Source organism: Pongo abelii, chromosome 21, assembly GCF_028885655.2.
Source record: "Pongo abelii isolate AG06213 chromosome 21, NHGRI_mPonAbe1-v2.0_pri, whole genome shotgun sequence".
Taxonomy (NCBI): Eukaryota; Metazoa; Chordata; class Mammalia; order Primates; family Hominidae; genus Pongo; species Pongo abelii.
Genome location: NC_072006.2, coordinates 45,911,774 through 45,923,756, shown reverse-complemented (window position 1 = coordinate 45,923,756; position 11,983 = coordinate 45,911,774).

Here is an 11,983-nt window from a genome sequence, read left to right as displayed (position 1 = left end):
TAAGGGTTATTTTAAGGGCAATAGGGAAAATTGAAACATATTAGATAATATTATTGTATCAATGCTAAATTTCTTGGGAGTGATCATGCTATTGGAGTTATGTAGGAGAATGTCCTGGTTCTCAGGAGATATGTACTGAAGTGTTTAGGGTTTGCAACTTTCAATGGGTTCAGGAAAAAAAAAGTATATACAGAAAGAGAGAAATGACACAAATATGGGAATGTATTAACAAATTGGAGACGCTAAGTGAAAAGTATATGGGTATTCGTTGTACTACACTTGTAAATTTTCTTTAAGATTTAAATTTTTCAAGATAAAGAGGTAAAGAAATTGCAATGACTTCTAAGACCAACTGTCCAGAGTTAGGCCAAACTTCGCAAGCTATGGGTATAATCCTCCAGAAGACTGCCTTCACTTCAGACACCAGCTGCAAGTTTGGGGGTCCCCAGGCCACTCTCACATCTGATCAACTGGCTACAAACTTGGGAGTTCTCGTTACCCCCTCAAGTTTGATAACTCACTAGAACGACTCACAGAACTCAGGAAAGTTCTGTCCTTACAATTATAGTTTTATTATAGCATAAGGATATGAATCAGAACCAGCCACAAGGAGAATACATACGCCGAGGTCTGAGAGGGTTCCAGATGCAAAACTTCCATTGTCTTCTCCTAGTGGAGTCAGGGCTTATTGCCCTCCCCGCACATTAATATGTGACAATACACAAGGTATTGCTAATCAGGGAAGCTCACCTAAATTACAGTGTCTAGAGCTTTTATTGGGGTCTTACTTTGTAGGCGTGATCGATTGAATCATTGGCTATGCCCCGTCTCCTTCTCCTCTTTTGAAGAGTGACATCACATGGCTAAAAACCTCATCCCTCTAATCACACCATGGTTCTTCCTAGTGTGGCCTGCTCCCATATTGAGTCATCTCATTAGCTTAAACTATCGAGGTCCACCATGAAAAACAAAGACACTCCTCTCATTCAGAAAATTCCAATTATTTACAGGTTATCTACCTTCTAAGAACCCAGGACAAAGGCAAGCCAACTTTTTCATTTTTTTGTCCAGGCTGAAGTGCAGTGGCACGATCTCAGCTCACTGCATCCTCCACCTCCCAGGTTCAAGCAATTCTCCTGCCTCAGCCTCCCCAGTAGCTGGGATAACAGACACCCATCACCATGCCCAGCTATTTTTTTTTTTTTTTTTTTTTGTATTTTCAGTAGAGACGGGGTTTCACCAAGTAGACCAGGCTGGTCTCAAACTCCTGACCTCTGGTGATCTGCCCACCTCGGCCTCCCAAAGTGCTGGGATTACAGGCATGAGCCACTGCGCTTGGCCGAACTTTTTTATTACACAGAAATAAGAGTTTTTAAAATATTTTAAAATGCAAATATTTAAAACATCCATCTAGAACCACAGTAGGTGGGCCTAGAGCACTTGAACTTAAAAAAAAAAAAAAACTACTAGACTCCAGGGATATTGTTTCAGTTCCATGCTCCCTCCAAACAGCAGCGCAATCTGTTTGCATCTTCAATTTAAAGAGACCACTCAGGTGTCTCAACAGTTCCCATTTCAAAGGCATTAGGATAAGTCATTTCACTTTTCTACACAGGGTCAGCCACAAACAGTAAATATACAGTTGTGTAGGAGTGACAAATGAAAGGAAATAATTTACATTTGTTGCCCAATACTTCCCAATTCAATTTACTATGCCAAATTCTTATGATAATCACAGCCTATACTGCTTCAATCAAATCAGATCCCTCTAACCCTCCAACCCAAACAGGGAGGAAGTCAGCATTCATGAGCAGTGTGAAAAATCACTGTATAATTGCAAATTAGAACCATAATCAGCCCTCTGGCCCCTGAGCCCTCTTCATCACTAGGCTGTGAACCAAGATGATTTTGTGAATATATCTGCAGGAGAAGAATGCCAAAGCACCGACCGAGAGCAAACCCTTGTTCATAGACACAGTGGAGAGAACAGAGGGAAGAAATGTTTGTGAAAAATGAAACAAGGAGGCTTGTTATTCAGCAAATGGGGGCTCTAGGAGATCAGTGTTCTCTCTATAGCTAGTTTGTTTTTCTTTATTTATTTTTTATTTTCTTTTTTGAGATGGAGTCTCGCTCGGTAGCCCTGGCTGGAGTGCAATGGCGCAATCTCAGCTCACTGCAACCTCCGCCTCCCAGGTTCAAGTGATTCTCCTGCCTCAGCCTCCCAAGTAGCTGGGATTACAGGTGTGCGCCACCGCACCCAGCTAATGTTTTGTATTTTTAGTAGAGACGGGGTTTCACCATGTTGGCAGGCTGGTCTCAAACTCCTGACCTCATGATCTGCCTGCCTCAGCCTCCCAAAGTGCTGGGATTACAGGCGTGAGCCACTGCACCCAGCCACTAGTTTGTTTTTAAATATGAAAGTGATGACCAGGCATAGTGGCTCATGCCTGTCATCCCAGCACTTTGGGAGGCTGAAGCAGGTGTACCACCTGAGGTCAGGAGTTCAAGAACAGCCTGACCAACATGGTGAAACCCCGTGTGTACTAAAAATACAAAAAATTACCAGGGCGTGGTGGCGGGCACCTGTAATCCCAGCTACTCGGGAGGCTGAGGCAGGAGAATTGCTTGAACCTAGGAGACGGAGGTTGCAGTGAGCCGAGATGGCGCCATTGCACTCCAGCCTGGGCAACAAGAGCGAAACTCCATCTCAAAAAAAACAAAAAAGAAAGAAAGTGATGCATGCATGTAGTATTTTTTGTTTTTTGTTTTTTGTGCGTTTTGTTGTTGTTGTTCAAACAGTAAAAGGAGTGACATTCAAAATATTTAATGACTGTTGCAAGTAGGGCACAGACCAATCAGGATGACGGATTCCAAGCCACTATACTGTACTGGGGAGTACCTACTGTACAGCAGATTGGATATACAACAAAGAAAGAGGTCTCTCACCCCAGACTCCCAGCTGCACTCCCCAGAGGTAAACACTGTTTATTTCTTAGGACTTATTCCAGAAATGTTTCATGCATCTACCAACATATCTCTGTGCCTATATATCCCTTTTTGTCTACAGCATTGCTTTTGAAAACACCATACTGTTCTGGAGCATACTTTTTTCTTTTAACAGTGTATTTTGGCCAGGTACTGTGGCTCACACCTGTAATCCCAACACTTTGCAAGGCCGAGACAGGTGGATCACTTGAGGCCAGGAATTTGAGACCAGCCTGAGCAACATAGCGAGACCCTGTCTCTACCCAAAAAATAAATTAAAAATTTGCCAGGTATGCTGGTATGCGCCTGCAGTCCCAGCTACTCAGGAAGCTGAGATGGGAGAATCACTTGAGCCCAGGAATTTGAGGCTGCGGTGAGCTATATGATCCAGCTCTCCATACTGGAGAACAGAGTGAGACAAACAAACAATGTATCTTAGACATTGTTTGCTCTACATCTGTAGCTCATTTTTGTTACACTTTAGCAATGCTACTCAAAGTTTGGTCTGTTTACCAGTGCAGAAACTGTTTGCTACTGGTTTGAGAAAAGATAAGGGAGGAGCTTGCACCAGAATGCAAATCAATTATGTCTCTAAGCGTACTGTTTATTTCTGCTGATATATATCCATGACCATTGAATAACACAGGGGTTAGGGGCATTGACCCCCCATGCAATCGAAAAATCCATCCATAACTTTTGACTACTCCCAAAACGTAACTATTAATATCCTACTGTTGACTGGAAACCTACCGATCAACATAAACAGTCGATTGACACATATGTTGTATGTTATATGTATTATATACTGTATTATTACAATAAAGTAAGCTAGAGAAAATAAAATATTAATAAAGTAAGGAAAATATATTTGCTATTCATTAGTTGGAAGTGGACAGTCATAAAGGTCTACATCTTCACCATCTTCACACTGAGTAGACTGAGGAGGAAGAGGAGGAAAAGGAAACTTTGGTCTTGCTGCCTCCGAGGTGGCAGAGGTGGAAGAGGTGGAGAAGGGGAAAGGGAGGTAGGACAGGCAGGCATATTCAGTATAACTTTCCTTGAAATAAATCCACATATAAATGGACTTGTGCAGTTCAAACCCATGTTGTTCAAGGGTCAACTGTAAATATATATATTTTTTGTCAGAAAGACTCTGGATAAAGTCATTGATTTACATTCTGGCTCAAGTTCCTTATCTCCTAGTAGACCAGTAACAAACAACAGGCTATCTATTTTGAGCAGTACAGCCCCAGAGCAGGTACTTTCGTAAGTTATTTAACCAGTCCCCTCTTGATGAGCAATTGGGTTCACACAAGTGAACGTTCTTGTATGCATACGTCTTCATGCACTTGGGAGAGGGTTTCTGTAGGAGAGTCCTAGGAGTGGTATTGAGGTTGTGCAATTGATGAAAAAGCTGGTCATAATGGTGCCAGAGAGTTAAAAGTGACCTCAGAGTCACTTCTAAATCAAAAATAATGGGTTATTCAATGCGAAATTGAGTTGTCCAATTTTCACATTTCATTGATGAGAAAGCCAAAACCACAAAGGTAAAAGCAAGGCCCAAAGTCTAACAAGTCAGTGTCAGGAATGGGCCCAACTCCTCTGAAAGGCACTGGGTGTCAGCAGAACAAAGACCCAGACACAAGGCCTTAGGGCCTGAGCTAAGGGGATGGATGGAATGACTCTGTCTCCTCCAGCAGTATAACTGGAAACAAGGGTATCTCAGGGTCTCCCTGGGGCCTAATCTATAGGAAATCCACATGCTGTTTTAATGGGTGTCGCCGAGCTTCCTAGGAACAACTGTGAAGGAGACTTTGGAGCACACTCCTTGGGCCTGTCTTAAGCTGCCCCATGGAGGAAAGAAGGAAAAGGTCACATTAGACCAGGATATCCTAAGAAGGCAGATCATTTATTAATACCTCGAACTTTGAAGAGTTCAGTGATAGTGTGCTCTGGTCAGAGAAAAAAAGGAACTAACAGCAAATGAAGGATCAAAATGATAGAGAACAGAGCTGTAGAAGACATGGATGAGGTAGAGTTTCCAGAAAAGCTAAAGAAAGTGATCACAGATTTAGAAGGAGAAACAGAGCAATGGAGTCCTGGAAGCCAAGAGAGAAAAGTTCCAAGAAGGAATAAGCAGACAGCAGCAGCAAAAGTTGCAGAGGACTCAAATGAGATGAAGACTTTAAAAAAACCCGTGGATTTACCAACATGGAAGCCACTGGTGGCCTCGTGGAGTCACTTCGGTAAAGTAGTGACAGCAGAATTCAGACTGCAGTGAATGGAAAAGGGGATGGGAAATGAGAAGATTGAGCCATTGAGTGTAGACGGTAATTCTTGGACAGACTGGTTGGGAAAGAAGAGAGAAAAAAAGGAGAGTAGAAGGTGGCTGCTGGGGGACATAAGAGTGTATCCTGTAAGAACTTTACTCAATCTCTGTGTACACAGGCAGGTCACTCACTGTCAGGGCCAGAGGTCGCTGGGGAGAGAAAGGGGAGTCCCAGCTTCCTGTACCAGCCTTCGCGGAAGCGTGATTCCCTGAAGATTTGTATAAATTATCCATAGTAATAGAACTCTGTGCCCATACTGTTTGCAAGATGTGTGCATGGGGTATGATAATAACAATAGCCACCATTTATTGAGAATATATTTATGCAAAGCTAAGAGTTTTACATAAATTATCTCATTTAATCCTTACAACAACTCTGCAAGGTAGCCTTATAATTTTTTCTTCAATTCGAAAATGGTAAAACCTGAGACACAGAAGGCTTAATTAGCCTGCTACAGGTCATCCAGCAAATAAATGCAGCAATGGGATTCAAACCCCAGTTCATCACACTCCAATGCCTGTGCTCCTATTAAGCCAGAGTCCCTCAAGCTGGACTCTATGAATCACATGCAATAGGCTCATGTGGGAGTTTTTCAAAAATCCAAAAGCCCAGGTTCCGTGAAAGATGTACTGACTTTTTAAAAATAAAAACTGGAGCCCAGAATCTGAAATCTCCACAAATGATACTATCAAGCTCTGCAAATGATTCCTATGCTCACGGAAGTCTTCTAAGGCAAAGTACCTACCTCCTTACTGTGTGAGTTGCCTGCCCTTGGTCTTCATCCACCTTAGGAATCACATGGGCTTCCTGAGGATAAAGAGAGCCTGGACTGCTTGTTTGAGATAAAGTAGCTTCCCAAGGCCTTGACCTGGACCTACTGAGCGAGCATGTCCATGGGGAAGGCCAGCAGTCTGTTATATATATTTAGCAAACTCCCCCAGGCAATTATTATCTTCAGAGAAGACTGAGAAACTCTGTTCAGTTATTCACAGCTAAAACTATCCTAAGTGTCACCCTGGGGTCTAATTTAGGTTCTAACACTTAATCATTCTAAGCTTCACTTTCCTATAAAATGGGCATAAATGTGCCTGCCTGGCAGAGCTGTTGTGAAGAATAGATACCATACTAAATAGGATTAGAATTACCTGCTTACAACAAAAACAAAATAACAATGGCTTAAACAAGGGGGTTTATTTTTCTCAGGTCTAAGTCTACAGGTAAGCAATCCAGAGCAGGTATGAGGTCTGGGAGGAAAGACTCTTGCTGTTAGTCTGCCCTTTCATCAGTTAACACATTTCCTCTTGACACAAAATGGCAACTGAGGCTGCAGCCATTTTGTCTACAGCCCTGGGTAAGAGAAGAGAAGAAGGGATTCACCACCCAGGCAGGCCAGATCCCCTTAAGGGGTATATCTGGAAGGCCCTCGTGATACTTCCGGTTTATATTGCATTGATCAGAACTTAGATACAGGCCCACACCTAGTTGCAAAGAAGGCTAGGATCTTTTCGTTCAATATCAGGTCTTTGCCACCCCAAATAAATCAGGCTTCTGTTATTTAAAAAAAAAAAAAGAAGAAAATAAAGATTGGTGTTTCAGCCAGGCTCAGTGGCTCACACCTGTATTCCCAGCACTTTGGGAGGCCGAGGCAGGTAGATCACCTAAGGTCAGGAGTTCAAGACCAGCCTGGCCAACATGGAGAAACCCCATCTCTACTAAAAATACAAAAATTAGTGGGGCGTGGTGGTGTGCGCCTGCAGTCCTAGCTGCTTGGGAGGCTGAAGCACAAGAATTGTTTGAACCCAGGAGGCAGAGGTTGCAGGGAGCTGAGATCATGCCACTGCACTCCAGCCTTGGCAACAGAACAAGATTCTGTCTCAAAAAAAAAAAAAAAATTGGTGTCTCAGTCACAAGAATGTGCCTCTGCAAACTTCTCACTGCAGGGAGCTGAGGGCACCAGCTGCTGTGCTTTAAAATCCATTGGCCACGCCTCCCCTGGAGATGCACCCCACCAATGACGGAGTGCTGAGTACAGAGTCAGACCCAGTCCTAACAGACAAGAGACTCCTTTGTTAGCTGACTTTGGCTCAAGGACTCCCTGAGGGTTTTGCAGAACCTTTGTTAGAATGTACCTTCCTTCAGAATGCCAACAACCCAGGCTTCTCTCCCTCTCTCCTTTTCTTGGGGCCAGTGGCTCTCCTGGCCTTCTCTAGCTCCCTCCCTCCCTTTCACACAAGCATTTCCCCTTGTAAAACAACTGCATGTTTCATCCCATCTTGGTGTCCATCTCTCAAAGTAGTGGACTAACAAAAATGGCAAGGCAATTCACAGTTCCCCGCACAGATTCAGTAATGCACGTAACACTTGTGGAACTTGGTGATGGGAATGGAGTAGGCAATAAATAATAGCTGTGAGGAGGGAGAAGGAGGAAGTAGCACAGGGCCAACCATAGAGAAAGGAATGTTCTACTGAAAGGGAGGATACAGGGTCTGAGGCAAATCATTCTGTTTGATTCTCCTTCATCCCCAAAGTATCTCCATTACGGTAACATTTGGTTAACCACAGCACCAAAGTCAGTGTGAAGAGGGGAATATAGATTCAGGTTGTTGTCATATGCCTGTAATCGAGGCCAAAGCAGGAGGATCGCTTGAAGTCAGGAGTTCAAGACCAGGCTGGGCAACAGGGGGAGACCCCATTTCTACAAAAAATGCAAAAAATAGCTGGGTGTGATGGCGTGAACCTGCAGTCCCAGCTACTTGGGAGGCTGAGCAGGGAGGATCACTTGAGCCTGGGAGGTGGAGGTTGCAGTGAGCTGAGTTTGTGCCACTGTACTCCAGCCTGAGTGACAGAGAGAGACTCTGTCTCAAAAAAAAAAAAAAATTGTCATCACAGTACAATTGAACTGGTATTAGTTCACCAATCCTTTCAAGTTGTTTTTCAACAAAAACAAACAGGAAAAAAAGCAGTAGCACAGGCCCTAAGACAAAATTGCACAAAATAAACCCAATGTGCTGAGCAACTCTGGTTCTCATACTGGAAAAACAGCAACCAGATTACTTGTGATGGTGATTAAGAACACTACTTCCATGAAAACTGTTCAGTGTGGAAGCAAAAGCACAATCTCTACACAAATAATAAAGAATTTCGGCTGGGCGCTCACACCTGTAATCCCAGCAATTTGGGAGGCCAAGGCGGGTGGATCACCTGAGGTCAGGAGGAGTTCAAAACCAGCCTGGCCAACATGGTGAAAGCTCATCTCTACTAAAATACAAAAATTAGCCAGGCATGATGGCAGGTGCCTGTAATCCAAGCTACTTAGGAGGCTGAAGCAGGAGAATCACTTGAACCCAGGAAGTGTAGGTTGCAGTGAGCTGAGATCGCGCCATCGTACTCCAGCCTGGGCGACAGAGCGAGACTCTGTCTCAAAAAAAAAAGAAAAAATTGGGAGGCCGAGGCAGGCGGATCATGAGGTCAGGAGATTGAGACCATGGTCTCTCATGAGATTTCTTGCCATTAAGGTGTTAGCCAGGGATTTAGTCTCTGAAGGCTTAACTGGGGCTCGAGGATCTGCTCCCAAGATGGTACTCTGACATGACTAACAAGGTGACACTGGCTGTTGACAGTAGGCTCAGTTCTCTACTACATGGGTCTCTCCTTAAGGCCCCTAATGACATGGCAGCTGGCTTTCCCTAGCATGACAAGAAGAGAGAGACAAAACCAGAGACAGAGAGACCAAGAGAGAAGCTATGATGTATTTTAAGCTGATCTGAGAAGTGACATACCATAACTTCTCCTGTATTCTGTTTTTTTTGGGGGGGGGGGTTGTTTTTGTTTGTTTGTTTGTTCAAGACAGGATCTTGCTCTGTCACCCAGGCTGGAGTGCAATGGCATGAACGCAGCTCACTGCAGCCTCAACCTCCTGGGCTTAAGCAATTCTCCCACCTCAGCCTCCACAGTATCTGGGACTACAGACTCACACCACCATGCCTGGCTAGTTTTTGTATTTTTTATAGAGACGAGGTCTCATTTTTTGTCCAGGTTGGTCTTGAACTCCTGGGCTCAAGCAATCCTCCTGCCTTGGCCTCCCAAAGTGCTGGGATTACAAGCATAAGCCACTATGCCCGGCCCTACTTCTCCTGCATTCTGCTGGTGACACAAACCATTGCTGGTACTATATGGGAGGCGACCAGATACGGTTTGAAAACCAGGAGGCAGGATCATTGGTGGCCCTCTTAGAAACTGGTTACCACAGTCTCCAAGAAGAACCCCCTCTCCCCCAAACTCCACCTAAACTCTGGAACAGGGAGGTGTGCAGATTTCACTGTTTCAAACTACAGAGGCACACAGCAAACAGTGAATTTACTCTGTCCTGGAAACTGATGTTTTAAGCCCAGTAGAACTGCTTTTCCTCAATTATACTTGAGCATCATGCCATAGGCCTGCATAGAAGGACATTATAAGAAACAGCTCCAATTAAGTCATTGCTGTATTGCATTAGTCTTCAGTCAGCTGACCCACGGGAAAAATAGCTCTTTGGTCTCATGGTCAGGAAAAGTTGAGCTTCTCCCAAATATTTGTTTTTCTTACATAAAATCTAGAATTGTATTACCACTCACATTTCCCTCTTTACTTTGGCCATTTGGAAGCTCAGAGCCAAACGTGTAAGCCTTTGCTGGTGTTGATCTTTTTGAGCTAATGTCATCCTGGAGTTATTTCTTCCACTTGTTTTCTATTTTCTCCAACTCCCTCAACTTTTTGTCTTATCCTTTTGTATATTTTGTACTTTTGTAATTCCCCTCAAAGCTTTTGTGGATTGAGATGGAGTTTCAATGCACAATAAAATTAGTTTTTGCCCAAAAGACTGATGACCTGCATGTGCCATCTAGTGGTGAGAGAGACAACTGCCAGAATAGAAACCTCCCTGATTTTTCAGATGTGTTTTAGATGGGAGAGTGGTGAGTAGTGGGCAAGGGAAGAGGAGGGAGACCGGGCCCCCTCTGTGTGCTTTGTCAGGAAATTGAGACTGCTGAGGATTAAAGAGCCTCTAGGCAGGGCCAAGGAGCAGGTGATTCAATGGCTGGAACTGAAGATGATTTATTGGAATCTGAAGAAACAATCAAAAAATAGTGAAGAATGAGGAAGGCACTGGAAGTGGAAGGGTTAAGAAAAAAAAACTGTTAGTAAAAGTAAACAATGAAAATGGACCTGATTCAAGCAAGTAATCACTTGAAAGGTGCTTAATGTAGGTTGATTGCAGATGTGACCAGCCATTTTTTAAACATTCACATTAACTGTAGAAAGAAGCTTAGAGTCCAGTGTTTTTATTTTACTTGAGAGAAAACTGGGGCACAGAAGCATTGAGCATCTTGTTCAAGGTCGTACAGCCTGTGAGCCCCAGGTCCAGGGTAACTCCTAGATCAGTCCTCTTTCCCCAGCACCACCCTACTCCTAACTGTATATAGCAGATGCTCATTTGGGCTTTCATTTTGCACACAGGGTTTCAAAAGAAAAATGAGGTCATTACATACAAATGCTGGATCCAGCATATTTTCAATGAATTATTACTAGCTGGTTTTGTAGCTACCCCCTTGACCTACCCCCAAAATGTCAGGGTGGTTCAAAGCACTGGCTTCGTTAATCTTCACCATGTGGCAAGTCATCAGTTCACAATGATAGAGAAGGATTCCAGAAGCCAATGGCAGTAGGTGAGGGAGCCCCAGTCTGGGAAAGAGAAAGTAAGTTCACTCATCTACCATGTTAACCTAGCATCTGCTCTGGGCCAGGTTCTAGGCAGTTTGCTGGGGTGGCGATATCAACAATGCACTGGCCATGTCTGGAGCTATATGTATCCCATCTCCCTGTACCCTGACCTGTTTTCTTGGACACAACTTCAGCTAAAACTGAGGCATAGCTTGGATCTGGAGGGCCCTTGAAGACCTAGCCCAGGGATCTGTAGTCTCAAGTTGAATGTCTTGGAAACAGCCTGAAGTCAGGGACCACTGAGGGGGCTGGAGATACTGTCTAAAAAGGAACTTGAGACATTCCCATACTGGAAAGCACAAATATGGAACATTTTAATCATCTGAAAGAGTTATATTAAACAGCAATGGCCAAGAGTGCCCTTTCCTGGATTTTCTGCTCCTCTGAGTCCTACCAGTTCTCCTAAGCCCTTCAGACAGCTGATACCAGCAGAGACTGATATGAGTCACTGATTCCTGGAAAAGACAGAACTCTGGTACAATGGCTGTTCCAAGTTGATGTCCTCAGAGGTACAAATGACACACCAGAGACAGAGGGCATCTGAAGTTTTTTCTTAAACTTTCTGGGCTTCTGTGCTGGTAACGGGTGCCAGATGGGGCAAAAAGAACAGAAGGAATATTGAGGGGCTCAACCTTTGAGATCAGAAAAACCCAATTTCCTATCGAGGTTCTCCATTACTAGTTGGGTAATCTTTAGGCAAAGCCTTTGGGCACCAGTTTTCTTACCAGCAAAAACTGAGAACTATGATTGTCACAAAGATTAAATGAGACAGTGGATGAGACAGTGTCTGGCTCATGGGTAAGTGTAGATTTTTTACTCATCTCTTCTTGCCCTTTTGGATGCTAATTTCCACTCTACCAAGTATAAGAACCACATGTCACCTTCTCATCAGGTGACAAGTGGAGGCTAGT